This window comes from Lynx canadensis, chromosome B3, assembly GCF_007474595.2.
Source record: "Lynx canadensis isolate LIC74 chromosome B3, mLynCan4.pri.v2, whole genome shotgun sequence".
In the NCBI taxonomy this organism is placed as follows: domain Eukaryota; kingdom Metazoa; phylum Chordata; class Mammalia; order Carnivora; family Felidae; genus Lynx; species Lynx canadensis.
Window position 1 is genome coordinate 98,733,876 of NC_044308.2, and position 16,346 is coordinate 98,750,221.

A 16,346-nucleotide genomic window follows, 5' to 3' on the forward strand; every position below is an offset into this window, starting at 1 on the left:
GACTTGAGGATAATGTCAAAACTTAACAAGTAATAAAGACATGTGAGATTTAAGCTTCTTTCTTTTGGCCTGCACTCCTGCTTTCACATCCAGGAACATGAAGATTTGGGGATGCTCTTTCTTTTATTCAAAATAACATCTGTGAAGGTATTGGATATCACCTTACTCCTTCCCCTCCCCTGATCTTTTCTTCTTCCAAAGAAGAAAACATATAAAGGAAACAAGAGGATAAAGACACTAAACAAAACTTTACCAATCAGAAGGAGGACCACCCATAGCTGTATGAAATTTCTACATGATCAATGCCCCATTTCAGATTTATATAACAGTCACATATTGTCACAAAGCTTAACATTAACCAATATTGTGTCTATAGTCTCTCCCTTTTCCGTATATCTTTAATACAGTTATTAAGTGTTATTTAGGAAATAAAATGCTTCTTTGATCCCTTATGCCAGCTAGAGGCTTTAGAATATGGTGTAGTTTTTTGAAGATGAACACATAGGATTGCAAAAGCTATTAATGACTGTGTCATTTGATTTCACTTTATCTTTTACATGTGGTCATTGACACCATTATAATATTATTCTTGTCCATTACACTATTGTAGGGACCTTAAAATTTTTTGGTTAGAGAAAAAATTGGCTTTCATTCATAAATTGCCTTTTCCTGTCATACGGGTATAATAGAAAGGAGGTTTTGAGGGAATACATTAAACATGATAAATAGGAATTGGGTTCAAATGATCACTAAATGGGAAAAAGAGATAAGGGGGTGGGCCTACCCACTTGTAAAGTCCTTAATAAACTTGTTATTTTGTAAGTTCTTTAAGGATTAAGCTCACAGATATTAATGTGACATCTAAAACTATTAGAAAATATCTGAAGTCAACACATGTCTGAAACTAATTATATCATAGTTAATCCTTCCAAAAAAAATTTCAAATATTCTCCCAGTTCTGAGAATCTGTGAAGTGGTTAATCCCTCAGTCTCTGAAATCCGACAAACCTGGTTTGAATCTGACCTCTGCTACCCATCACTGTCTAGGCACATTGTTTCTTCTCTCTTCAAGACTCAGCTTCTTCTGCAAAAAGCAGCTTAACAGCGTTTGCCTCCTCTAGCTTCTGTGAGGATCAAACAGCATAATGTGTGGACACCTCTTAGTCTGGTGCCTGGTATACAGTAATCATTCAGTATATCTTTGTGGTTTTGATATTATTGTTGTTATTACTAAAATATAGCCAATAAGCCGAAACTGCAGGGCCATGGGGTACTAGGGCAACGTGTTAACCTGTTAGGTCTACAGTGTGATACTTTGTTTTCCAAAACCTGCTTCCCACTGAATTTTTTAAAAATGTTTTCTTATTGTAATCAAAAAAAGCATCCTCTGCCACCTAGTGGCACTTTATGACCAGTCAAGAAAAACATAAAAGATGCCAAAAATGACAAAAAACAAAAGAAAAAAAAAAAAAAAAAGCAAAGAACCCCCCCATACCATATTTAATTTAAACAAAGGAATCATGCTGTAGATTTTCAAAAGAAGCAATATACAGTAGGAAAAAACTGCTTAAATTTAAAATATTTAAACATTCTTTTTTTCTCCATAATATTGCATTGGTCAAATTGCATTTGAATATTCATTTGCTAACAGCAATTCTGCAGAGTGACTAGTAGCCCTTATGGCTTTTATGGCACATTTAAGTTCCTTGGTTTTTTCATGGCACAGGTGGTCCATAAACACAAGGATTTTGTCTTCCATGCTTTTAAAACATAAATGTCACAAATGTTGATTTAAAAAAAATGTGGGGTGCTCAGAGGCCTTCTATTTCTGCTTTTTAACTTGGGGGTAAGGAAATACGATTCTTTTAACCAAATACATATAATTTATGTAAAAATGGTAGTTCACTGGGCAAAAAGAGTCAAGAAGGATCATCTAGACAGAGGGAAGACTGGATGCAAAGGTGGGGTACTTATAATAGCAGGTTTCAGAAACCACAAATCGTTTGGGCTACAAGTTTCAAGGTTTAAGGTGTAGGTAAAAAGGTGAGTGAGGCCAGATTCCCAAAAGCCTGGAATGTGCTATATCTTGACTTTAACCTGTAGGATATTAAAGGCCTTCATAGAACTTGACAACAGAAATTAGATAATAACAGAAAATAGTGATAAGGACAAAAGTTACCACTAAATAATCACTTCCTATGTGCCAGACCCCTTTTGTTCCAAAATTATCTCAAATAACCCTTGAAACTTTCCCCCACTCATTTTACCTATTGGAAAACTGGAGGCTCATGGAAGTTACGTAACCTAGTTGAGGTCACACAGCCAATAAGTAAAGGAGGTTGAATTCAAAGGTGATCTATCTCTAAAGGATGATTCCAGTCCAGTAAGCCAGAACGCCTATTGCATGCTTCCTGATAGGGTCACATTTGTTTTAGGATAATACATAACAGCATTCTCTTATTTTGATTGACCTTTTGAGAAGTAGGGAACATACTTTGGGGCTAGGGGCTGCCTCTTTAAATGTTTTGGCACTTGTACCCCAATGTTTATAGCAGCACTCTCAACAATAGCCAAATTGTGGAAAGAGCCTAAATGTCCACCAACTGATGAATGGATAAAGAAATTGTGGTTTATATACACAATGGAGTACTACATGGCAATGAGAAAGAACGAAATATGGCCCTTTGTAGCAACGTGGATGGAACTGGAGAGTGTGATGCTAAGTGAAATAAGCCATACAGAGAAAAACAGATACCATATGTTTTCACTCTTATGTGGATCCTGAGAAACTTAACAGAAACCCATGGGGGAGGGGAAGGAAAAAAAAAAGAGGTTAGAGTGGGAGAGAGCCAAAGCATTAGAGACTCTTTTTTTTTTTTTTTTAATTTTTTTTTCCAACGTTTATTTATTTTTAAGACAGAGAGAGACAGAGCATGAACGGGGGAGGGGCAGAGAGAGAGGGAGACACAGAATCGGAAACAGGCTCCAGTCTCTGAGCCATCAGCCCAGAGCCTGACGCGGGGCTCGAACTCCCGGACCGCGAGATCGAGACCTGGCTGAAGTCGGACGCTTAACCGACTGCGCCACCCAGGCGCCCCAAGAGACTCTTAAAAACTGAGAACAAACTGAGGGTTGATGGGGGGTGGGAGGGAGGGGAGGGTGGGTGATGGGTATTGAGGAGGGCACCTTTTGGGTTGAGCACTGGGTGTTGTATGGAAACCAATTTGACAATAAATTTCATATATTGAAAAAAAAATAAATGTTTTTTACTACCACCGTGCACAGTAAGCGTTCAGATGCTTGCTGAATGACTCAATGCTGAGTCCAGCAAGGGTGGGTGGAAGGCATGGAAGTGAAACATTCTTAGGTGGAGCTGCATTTTCATTAACACATGAGGAAGCATTTTGAACAACATTCCTAGATTTTCTGGGCTACCCTGTATTAACAAATAACGTGTATTGAGTATGGATTACATATATTAACTTATGTAAGCCTCACAAGAACCCAAGACTGAGGTAAGAGAGACTGCATCACTTGCCTGAGGTCTCGGGTTATTAATTGGGAGACGCAGGATTCACGGCCAGGACATCTGACTTTAGAACCTTCACTCTTACATGCTTTGGTCTGCAGTCCCCACCGTGCTAGACTGCCTCTCAGCGAAGATTCCTCTACTCGGTGTAATTCAGCAGGGTACTCATCTCCTAGGATGACAATGGAGATACATGCAGCCTGTGAGCAGCATGGAGGGAACAGAGGTGTCCACTGCCTGCCACTGTGCTCTAGGGCCTCCAGCCAAGGGCTGACTGGGGCTCAAATTCAGCCTCTGTTTCGTTGGCAAAGCCGTGTGCCCTGGCCATCGTCCACACCAAATCAGGTCCCCTGGAGGGCTTCCTCTGCCAGGACAAAAGGTTGCCTTTTCCTAATTAACATGAAGGCACAATATAGGCAAGCAGCCCTGCAAGGGGATCCGATTTTTAGGGACAGTGAGGGTAGACGAAGGGGATAGCGAGGGTGTAGAAGAAATTACTAAGCTTCTAGGGCAACTCCAAGGTTGAAGAGTCATAAAACATGACCCTCTGCTTTAGAGTGTGGGCAAGAAAGAGCCAGGACACTACTCAGTCACTAAAGACTCTTTTAAGAGTCAAATCATAAATGAACTTAAAATGACCTGTTCATAATAGACTCATTTGTCCTAAGGAAAGCCTGCGTATTTTGGGGGGAAAGACCAATTCTCAGACAGGGCCTACAAGAGACAAATCCTCCCCTTGCACTTCCCAGTTTTATTAGTTGTCAGATCATTTCAGCTACAGCTATACAATTACAGCTTTGTTTTCAAAGTATTATAACATATTCTCTATAAACAACAAAGGAATTTGAACACTGTAAAGTACCATATACATGTGAGATATTAGGATGGTCAGGGGATAATGGGAAGGATGTTGATGATGATGAAGTTGAAGTCAGCTAAGATTTATTGAACTCTTATGATGCTGTGGGTTGAGCAATGTGCTGAGTAGTTCACATGCATTACTTAATTTTTAAACAAGTATTTTTGAAACGCCTACTGTAGGCATACATTTAAGCACTAAAGAAAGGTGGTGAATGAGACACAGTCCTCATAGAAGTAACATACTAATGAAGGAGAGCCACAATAATCAAAATAGGCAAACAAATATATAATATCAAGTAGTGGTAAATGCTATACATAGAAAAGTCAAGAAGGATTAAAAGATAAGAGGAATGGTCAGGGAAGGTCTCTGAGGAAGTGACAGTTAGGTAGAGACCTGAATGAAGTGGGCAAATGATTCATGAAAACATTAGGGAAAAGTGTTGCAAGCAGAGGGACAGCAAGTGCAAAGGCCCTGAGGTAGGAGAAGGCTTGGCATGTCTGAAGAAGAAGGATAGAGTGGAGTGAGGGAAGGTGATACTGAGAAGAAACAAGATCAGCTGGTGGTGGTGGTAGGAGTAGTAGTGGCAATAGTGGTAGTAGCTAAGTCAGTTGTAGGTGGGTCAGGTTCTGGTAAGTCTGAAGATTTTGAGTTGGGATATGACATGATCTGACAGAAAGGATTATTCTGTGTGTATTAACTCATGTAATGCTTATAGCAAACCTGTGAGGTGGGTCTATCATTTCCACACAACAGATAAGGAAACAGAGGATTAGAAAGTGTAAGTAGGTAGTGCAATTAAAATTGGAATGCTGGTCTGTCTGACTCCAGAACCAGGTTCTTGGCCACCAGACCTAAGCTATCATGACCATTAAAACGGAGCTGTTAGGTGTGGGAGCCAGCCTCCAAGATGTCCCCCAGTAATCCTTGTCTGCTTGTGTCATATGCTTGTGTTCCTCTCCCACAATGAACAACTCTGACCTTTAAGACAAACAAAATGTTGTGGAAGTGACTGATAGTGAGTGGCCTCTGAGGCCAGGTCATAAAAGACATCACTACGTCTGCCTTGCTTTCTTGGATGGCTCACTCCGGAGGAAGCCAGCCACGGAGGCCTCAAGCAGCCTATGGAGAGGCCTTCGTGGAAAGGTGCTACAGCCTTCCACCAGCCAGCACCTCCCACGCGCCAGCCACAGGGAAGCCACTTTGGAAGTGTATCCTCCAGCACCAGTTAAACCTTCAGATGAATGTCCTTCGATCGACACCTTGTCAACAACCTCATGAAAGACTTGGAGCCAGAACCACCAGGAATTAAGCCATTCCCGAATTCCTGACACACAGAAAACTGTGAGAGAGCATGCCTATTGTTTTAATTTAGTAAATCTTGAGGTAATTTGGGGAAGCAATAGATAACTAATACATTAGGCTTCTGTGATAGCAAACACCCCCTAAACTGTCAGATCCAAATATTACTTAGAATGGAAATATTAAGAACCACAAGCATATTGATTTGCTTTAATTTTTAAAAAGGACTTAGCCTGTTCAGGCTGCTACAAGAAAATATCATAGCCTTGGTGGTTGAAACAATAGATATTTACTTCCCACAGTTTTGGAGGCTGGAAAGTCTAAGATCAAGGTACAGGCAGTTTTGGTTCTTGGTAAGAGCCCTCTTCCTCATCTGCAGATGTCTGCCTTCTTGCTGGACCCCCACATGATAGAGAAAAACAGCTCTGGTGTCTCTTCCTCTTCCTATAAAGGCACTCTTCTCATCGTGAGAGTCCCATTCTGATGGCCTCATCTAAACCAAATGATCTCCCAAAGGCCCCACCTCTTAATACCATGGCATGGGGGGCAGTTAGGGCTTCAACATATGAATTTCAGGGAGACAGAATCGTTTAGTCCAGAACAACAATTAAGTGGCCATTTTCTAGAATGACCAAATTTTAGACAGATACTTAAGTATAAGTATGGTATATCAGAATACACTTATAAAATTTGATACTTAACCTACTATAATTCATCTAATAGGTAAATATAAGTTCGTATGCAGGGCGCCTCGGTGACTCAGTCGGTTAAGCGTCTGACTTCAGGGCAGGTCATGATTTCACGGTTTGTAGGTGCGAGCCCCATGTCAGGCTCTCTGCTGTCAGAGAACCTGCTTCAGCACAGAACCTGCTTCAGATCTTCTGTCTCCCTCTCTCTCTGCCCCTCCCCTACTCTCTCTCTCTCTCTCTCTCTCTCAGCAAGAAGCATTAAAAAAAAAATACAAAAAAAAAAAAAGAGGAAATAAGAGTTAGTATGCAATGTTGCTCTGTATTAACTGCCAGTGTTCATGGGTAGCGAACCTGTGATATCCATGGTATGCTCAGATAAGCATTTCTGTCCAGGTCCAGTTCAAGCACTTTTTGTTGTCCTGACTCTGTATCATTTATGATCCTTCCTCTGCCTTGGGCCATCTGTGTAGGAAGAACTGCTATTTGTGTCAGAGATGTCAATGCTAAGTGAATACACTCTTTCTTCTTCTGAAATTGACCAGACTTCAAAATTTAAGTCTGGTGTCTAAGTTTCAGTTTTCCTTCTGCCTTTGGACAACTGCAAGAACATATATTAAAACTATTGTAGACTCTGGGTCTACAGTTCTCTCTTGTCTAGCAAGAGAGTGCGATGCAGGATGAAAGTGGGAGATGGCTAATGTTTGGGAAAAGACAAGAGCCCCGAATAAGGGTCCTTGCCCCATTTTTATTAGGATCAGAAGGCTTACATACACGGCATGGACATGTACAGAGAGACAATGAATCTGTGAACATTAACTTGTGGATGTGAGGGAAAGGGGTTCTTGCAGATATTCAGGGTTAGGGGTTTGGGTTAATACAAAGGAAAATCCTGACACCTGGTAGTGGGCAGAAGGTTGTTTACAGCAGACATGAGGCACCACCTCTGTTTGTCTTAGCTAGCCTAGGGGATGAGACCAGTAGGATGTGTGACCTCAGAGTTAACAAGGCATCTTTTCTTTTGTTAATCATCTCCACTCTGGGCTGCTTCACCTGCAGCACAGCGGTCTATAGCCCAATTTACCTGTTAACCTATCTTGGTCCTTCCTTCCTGTGAAAGCAGCTTTCTGCTATAGTACTAAATCAGGGGGTGTTTCCACCCTGAATACCTAATCTTGTTTATTTCATATACCTATGTTCTATTTTGGTGTCTTTGCATCTCCCTATTCTGGGCCTTTGCCCCTCTCTCCCTATTCTGGGGTCTCTGTACCCTCCTACTCTATTCTGGGTGCCTTTGTACCTCCCTACTCTATTAAGGGGGCTCCAGCCCCCCTTTACTCTATTCTAGGGGCCTAAGTCCCCCTTATCTATCCTTATTCGCCTAATCTTGTTTACCCAAACTCCGGTGTGAGCATCCTATGGCTTTGTACTTCTTTATGCCTTGTTAACCCACTGGTGTAAGCCCAGGGGATTCCTAAGCTTATTCCCCACATTAAAACCTGCCAAATAATTACGTCAGTGATTAGTTACCCTTCAGATGGCCAAATCTTCATTTAACTGTAATACAGGATTTCATGTGATAGTACCCCTTTGAACATTTAGAATTTTCTCTAGCTTGGTTTAAACATTTTATGCATGAATGAGAACATTATAAAATATTTAATAAGATTCTTTAAAGTTAAATTTTAAAGTCAATCTCATAAATTTAGAATGGTCCTTACTTTTGCCTTTCTGCATCTAGATGGGAAAGGAGAATAATTAATCTTCCTAATGGTGGCTTAGAGAGCTGTGAGACCATCTAAGGATGTTATCTCCTAGACAGTGTAGTTGTCATAGAGTTTAGCTAAGCTAAAGGCATAATAGTGCTGCCTTGGCATACAATTGGTGTTTCGAGGCAGACTGCAGGGGCCTTGAACTGACACCAGCCCCTCCTGTGTGTGTATGTCCTTGTAACAGTCCATAGAGTCATAGGAAAATGTAAGTTCCTGCTGTGACTCCCTCAATGGCTGACATGATAAACAGTCCCCACCCTCTTCCTAGGACCTTCACCTTGTGCATCCCTTAGATAAAAACCCTGTGAAATTTACCCAAACCCTGCTATTTTTTGGTTTGAAACAACAAATTTGGCCTTAGCCCGGGAACCCCCAAGCACTCTACTCACTGACCCTCAAGGCATACTGTGTACTTCCTCCAGGACTTGTGAGTAATAAATTTCTCTATTTCAATTTCTCTTATGGTCTTTTAATAAACTGCAACTTGCCATCTAATAACAAGTATTAATTTAACAAAGTCACAAGAGGTGACCATACTAATATCAGACAAAAGAAAATATAAAACAAAAAGAAATGTTACTAGATATAGAGGGAAATTTTATAATAGTGAAAGAGCCAATACATCAGAAATACATAACAATTATAAAGATATATACAAATATGCCCTAAAATACCTGAAACAAAAACCGTCAGAATTGAAGAGAGAAATAGACAGCTCAACAGTAACAGTCGTAGACTTCAATACCCTATTTACAATAATGGATAGAATATTTAGGCAGAAGATCAACAAGGAATTAAAAGACTTGAACAACACTACACATCATCTGGCTCAATGGACATCTATAGAGCACTTAACCTAACAGAAGAATGCAGAGTTTTCTCAAGGAATGGAACATTCCCTGGATTAGACTATATGCTAGGCCATAAACCAAATCCCAATAAATTAGAAAGAACTGAAATCACACAAAGCATGCTCTTTGATCCCAATAGAGTGAAGTTGAAAATAATAACAGAAAGAAATTGGGGAAATTCAGAACTTTGTGGAAATAAATAACACACTTCTAAGTAACCAATGGACAAAGAGGATATCAAAATGAAAATTAGTAAATACCTTGACAACAATGAAATGATGACACAACCTGACAAACGTTATGGGATGCAGCTAAAGCAGTGTTTAGAAGGTAACTTAGGGGTTCAATGCCAAAATTAGAAAAAGAAGAAATATCCACTTTAAAATACTTTGAAAGGAGTGGGGAAGAAAACTAAAACCAAAGATGCAAAAGGAAGGAGATAATGAAAGAGAGCATTTTTAAAAAATAGAGAAAACCACTGAAACTAAACACTGGTTCTTCGAAAAGATCAATAAAATTGACAAACCTTTAGCTAAACCAACCAAGAAAAACAAGAAGACTCACATTACTAAATTACTAATTAGTAAAATTAAGAATGAAAGAAGAGACTTAACATTGACCTTACAGATATAAAAAGAATTATAAAGGGATATACTATGAACTACTATGGGCCAACAAATTAGATAACTTAGATGAAAAAGACATATTACTAGAAAGACACAAACTACCAAAACTGACACAAGAAAAAGTAGAAAATCTGAATAGATATATAGTGAAAGATTGGATTAGTAATTTAAAGACTACCCACAAAGAAAAGCCCAGGCCCAGATTTCACTCTCGACTTCTACCAAAAATTTAAAGAATTAATATAATTGTTGGGGCACCTGGGTGGCTCATTCAGTTAAGGGTCTGACTTTGGCTCAGGTCATGGTCTAATGGTTGTGAGTTCGAGCCCTACATCAGGCTCTCCACTCTCAGCGCAGAGCCCTTTTCAGATCCTCTGTCTTCCTCTCTCTCTATCCCTCTCTGCTCCCCACTATTGAAAATAAATAGACATTTAAAAAAATGTTTAAAATAAAGAATTAATAGAATTCTTCACAAACACTTTCAAAAAATAGAAAAGGAGGGAACAATTCTCACCTCATTCTATCAGGCTAGTATTATCTGGATATCAAAACCAGACAAAGACATCACAAGAAAAGAAACCAATATCTCTTATGGATATAGGTGTAAAAATCCTCAATAAAATACTAGCAAGTGGAATTTATCAATATATAAAAAGAACTAAACACCATAACCAAGTGGGATTTATATCAGGAATGTAAGGTTGATTTAAATCAATTAATACAATCCACTGTATCAATTGAATAAAAGAGAAACCACATGATCATCTCAAAAAATGTAGAAAAACCATGTAATAAAATTCAACATTCCTTCATAATAAAAATATACAACCACCTAGGAAGAGAAGGAAACCTCTTCAAGCTAATAAAGGGCATCTGTGAAAAATCCAAACTCACATTATACTTAATGATGAAATGGAATGGTTTCCTTCCAAGAACAGGAAAAAGAGATGGTTCTCTACTCTTGCCACTTCTATTCAGCATTGTACTGGAGGTCTAGTCAGGGAAACCAGGTAGGAAAATTAAATAATTAAATAAAAGGCATCTATATTAGCAAATAAAAAGAAGTAAAACTATCTCTACTGTTAGATCACATATTATTACATACAAAAAAATGTAAGAAATCCACTAAAAAGTATTAGAACTAATAAACACATTCAGCAAAATTGCAGGATACAAGGTAAATATACAATACAAATTCTATTGCATTTCTGTATAGCAGCAATGAACAAATCAAAAATGAAATTAAGCAAACAACTGCATTACCTTAAAAAAAAAAAGGTGGGGGTACTGGGTGGCTCAGTAGGTTAAGCATCTGACTTTTGATTTTGGCTCAGGTCATGATCTCATAGTTTGTGAAATTGAGATTGAGCCCGGCTTAGTTGGGCTCCACGCTGATAGCTCAGAGACGGCTTGGGATTCCCACTCTGCCCCTTCCCTGCTCATGTGGGAGCTCTGTCTCTATAAATATAGATAAATGAACTTAACAATAAAAACAACTGCATTAATATAAGCATCAAAAAGAATACTTAATAAATTTAATAGAATTGCAAAACTTGTAATCTGAAAACTACAAGATATTGCTGAAAAAAATTAAGACATGAATCAATGGAAAGACATCCCTGTTCACAGACTGGAAGGCTTAATATTGTTAAAAGGGCAACTCCTTTAAAAAAAGAAAAAGGGGGCTCCTGGGTGGCTCGGTCAGTTGGGCGTCAGACTTCGGCTCAGGTCATGATCTCATGGTCTGTGAGTTCGAGCCCTGCGTCGGGCTCTGTGCTGACAGCTCAGAGCCTGGAGCCTGTTTCAGATCCTGTGTCTCCCTCTCTCTCTGCCCCTCCCCTGTTCACACGCTCTCTCTGTCTCAAAAAAATAAATAAACGTTAAAAAAAAATTAAAAAAAAAAAGGGCAACTCCCCAAACTGATCTACAGATTCCATGTAGTTTCTTGAAATTCTAGCTTGCTTTTTTATAAAAATCAATAAGCTGATTTAAAATTTTATATGGAAATTTAAGGATCCCAGAATAGCTAAAACAATTTTAAAAAAGAACATAGTTGGAAGACTCACATTTCCTCATTTCAAAACTATAGTAATGAAGACATGTGGTAATAGCATCAAGGGAGACATATAGATCAATAAAACAGAACTGGAAATTCAGGGAAAAACAAAATCTCATACATATATGATCAACTGATTTCTGATAAAGTTGCCACGACCATTCAATGTTGAAAGAATAGTCTTTTCAACAAATGGTGTTGGAACATCTGGATATCCACATGCTACAGAATGAAGTTGGACCTCTTATCCCACACCATATATAAAAATTAACTTAAAATGAACCAAATATCTACCAAATATCTGTATGAGCCAAAACTGTAAAATTCTCATATGAAAACATAGGTACCCCTGAATTAGGCAATCATTTTTTAGATACTGTATCATAAACACTTTCATTTCAAGGTACATGTCCATGAGAAATGGGAACATTATGTCCACACAAAAACTTGTACATGAATGTTCATAGCAGCATTATTAATAATAGCCAAAGAGTATCAAGTGATGAATGGATAATCAAGTATGTTCTGTTCATACAATGGAGTGTGATTCAGCAATAAATGAAGTACTGATACATGCTACAACATGGATGAACTTCGAATGCATTATGCTAAATGAAAGAAGGTAGTCACAAAGGACCATATATTATATAATTCAATTTCTGTGAAATATCTAGAGTACAAAAAAAAACATAGTGGCAGAAAGTAGATTGGTGTTTGCTTAGAGCTGGGGAAAGGGGTAGTTGGGTGGAAATGGGAATGACTGCTAAAGAATATAGGGTTTCTGTCTGGGGTGATAAATATGTTTTAAATTTGATTGTGGTGATGGTTGCACAACTCTGTAAATATACTAACAACCATTAAATTGTACGTTTTAAATGGCTATAGTGTATGGTACATGATTTATATATCAATGTATTATATATCAATAATGATATATCAGTAATGTTTATTTAAAAAAAAAAAAAAAAAAAGAAGGAAAACCTTCAAGACTCCAGAGGAAAAAGGATCATGGCATATACCAGGGCTGTGACAGTGGGATGAAAAGATAGATTTCAGATGAATTTAGGAGTTAAAAGCAACAGAACTTGGTGATTTGGTTGATTAGTTAGGAGAGCTAATCTGGTTTTAATAACTCAAATAGTGTCTCCTTCAGATCTTTGGTGGTAAGATCTAGCAGCGAAGCTAGATCATCAGTGGCTCCTCCCCCTAAGCCTAATGAAATAAACCAAAACAATGAAAAACTAGCTCTCAGAGGAAGAGGAACAGCCTTAGCCTGGGAGAATTAGTGAGTCACACTGTGACAGTAAAGCTGTGCCACTTGTTAAAATATTGAAATACTTCCATGATGGTTGGCAGCTAGCTGCTACCTGGAGCCACCTACCTCTCCCAAGAGTCCTGCCTCTACACAGCTTCCAGCTACTAGAGTCATCTTGGCTGCTCCCCCTGCCCTCCACCCTCCCTCTTGAGATCTTCAGCAACTAAAATATTAATCTTTAGTTTCTCCTGCACAGGGGGGCCACCAGGACATTGCTGAAGCATTATGGTCCATACTTTTCCTAATTGGTGATATCTAACTGAGGATGCTCAAGAGAAAACTGCCCATGGTTATTAGCCAAGGGTGGAGGTAGGGTTTACCCCCAGACAGGCTAACTGCTACACTATCCTTCTACTTTCTAGAATTTTTTGAGCTTTTCTCTATGGCCTTATGTAAGTTAATTTTAGTAAAAGGTCTCTGAGTAAATGAAAAAAAAAATTCTCTGTTACCAAAATTTAGGGTTTGATACAGGGCTATTAAATTGATATTATTTAATTACATAATTAATTATGTAATCATATTCAAGAAATATGAAAATGAGTGCTAACTTTAATTTTTTTAGAAACTTATTTTTATTTATTTATTTTAACATTTATTTATTTTTGAGAGAGAGAGAGACAGAGACAGAGAGCATGAGCAGGGGAGGGGCAGAGAGAGGGAGACACAGAATCTGAAGCAGGCTCCAGGCTCTGAGCTGTCAGCATGGAGCCCGATATGGAGCTTGAACTCAGGAACTGTGAGATCATGACCTGAGCCAAATCGGATGCCTAACTGACTGAGCCACCCAAGCACCCCTAATTTTAATTTTTAATTATAAATTTGGCTATAAGAAAATTTACAATAATATATGTGATTCTCATTCTATTTTTATTGGAGAACATTGCTCTATACTCTTATGTATTAAATCATTATTTATCAAACACTTATTAGTATTTACTGTTTGCCACGCTCTGTGTGGCAATCATAGAGAAGCACTATTCAGATGCCTGCCTACAAGAGAGCCTGCTGTGGGAAGCATTACTGATTGATGGTCCCCAGCTGCTGCCACTGAATGCTGAGGCCATGTTCCCTTTCCCGCCCAACTAACCACCGCTGCCAGCTGATGACTGAGTGGCAGATATACTTGTGCCAGCTCTTCTTGCCTGATATGAGATTCCTCTACCAGGGAGCTTTGGTTCAGGCCTCTCCATGGATCCGGCTGAGCCTTTCTTAGAACTGTACTGTGTTCTGAGGCTCTGCCCAGCCTTCCCTTTGTCCTTTTACAGGTGTCAGAAAAATACTGCAGTCTGCAAGCTCCCTGCCTACTCCTGCTCCTCTTCCCCTCGTTCCTCCCAGAACTTCTCCCTAATAAATCCCTTCTGTGTCTAATCCCATTTTAGCATCTGTTTCTTGGAAGATTTAAACTGACTCACTCTGTTTTAAGCACTTTATAAATGTTAGTTCATTTAATCCTCATAACAGCTCTGACAGAACAACAGTGAGGTAGGATAACCATTACCCCATTTTACAAACACAAAAACCAAGATAACAAGAGGTTAAGCAACTTGCCAAATATCCTGAAGAACTTAAGTGGTAAAGGCAAGATTTGAATACAGCCTGGCTTGACTCCATTCACTTAATCACTACACTAAACTACCTTTCCATCTTTCGTGGGGTGGCACTAATCTCAGAACACACTCATGATACAGAGTAAAATGTATTTTGGTTGATACAGAAAAGTAGGATGTGCCACACAGAACTCAGTGGTCAAGAGTGTATATGGCCTATTCTGCATACAAGCTTTAACTGAGAGGATAGTGTAGCATTCACACTATGAGAAAAATGATATTAATAATATCAATAACTTATTCAATATTGTATTATATAAAGAATACTATCTGATATTATTTAATTTATAATAACATTACAGGAAGTTTAAATTGATGGTTATTATTAATATATTAAGTTATCAATACTATATTATATAGATATTTTCACATATTTCCTGATATTTATACTTTTAGACAAATATTTCAGAGATCATATTAGAATTCTTTTAAGTTGATATATATGTATTGTTAAGTGAAAAAAACTGAGTAGTAATTGAGGTATGAGCTCATTTGTGTATTTTTTTTAAGAACAGTTTATGTACTTAGAAAAATTCTGAAAGCATACAAAAGAAAATGTTATTAGCAATTGCCTATGGGGTGCAAATTGTCACCGAAGATGGAAAAAGATTTTAGAGGGTATCTCTATTCACTTTATAGCCTTCGATACTTGCACATATAAGTCATAAGACTGCATTTTTTTGTAGTATAAAAATGCACTTAAAATGAAATTTTAATGAATTATCATGAATGATGTACTGTTAAAAAGAATTATTTATGAATATAAGCTCATTATATCTTTTTATCAACCCTGTGAGTATAAAAGGCAGTATTAAAAAAATAAAAAAATAAATGCAGCTATTATTTCCATATTACATAAGAATATGTTTATAATCTTAAAAAATTTTTTTTTAATGTGTATTCATTTTCGAGAGACAGAGAGAGTGTGAGCAGGGGAGGGGCAGAGAGAGTGGGAGACAGAACTTGAAGCAGGCTCTGGGCTCTGAGCCGTCGGCACAGAGCCTGACGTGGGGCTTGAACCCACGAAATGCAAGATCATGACCTGACATGAAGTCAGAGGCTTAACTGACTGAGCCACCCAGGTGCCCCTATTCTTTTTATGTACAGCCCATACATTATAATAAAAGCATGGCATATCTATAATTATCATTTTCCTCATTCATTCATTCAACGAATATTTATTGAGCATTTATTATATATTAGTTTCTAATAGTGGCTAGGCACTATACCTTAGGGATTATAGTAGTGAACAAAATAGAGAAGTTTTCCACTGTCGTGAAACTTACATTCTTACTGAGTGAGGAAAGAAATCAGTTAATAAACAAGGACATCAGTTTAATATTTAGAGTGGACTAATATTTAGAGTGGACTAATATGATGGCTCTAATATGACTTTTAAGAGGTAACATTCAAGCTGAGATCAATGACAAAATGGAGTCATATGAAGACTGGTGGATAAGTAGTAAGTAAAGGGAACAGACAATGCCAATTCTCTAGTGTGAGAATGCATGTGACACATTCAGGGAACCACTGGAGGGTAGCAGGCTAAGGAGGAAGAGAGCAAATACTAAGTGAGGGAGCAGTTAGGTAGGTAGAAGATCAAGTAGGACTTTTTAAGTACTAGTAATGAGTTTAAGAAGTTTGGATTTAAGTAAAGTGGGAAGCACTTGGAGGGTTTTCAAGAGAAACAGCTTGATCTTATTTAAGGAAGCAAAGAGAGGACACAGGGAGATCAGTTGGGAA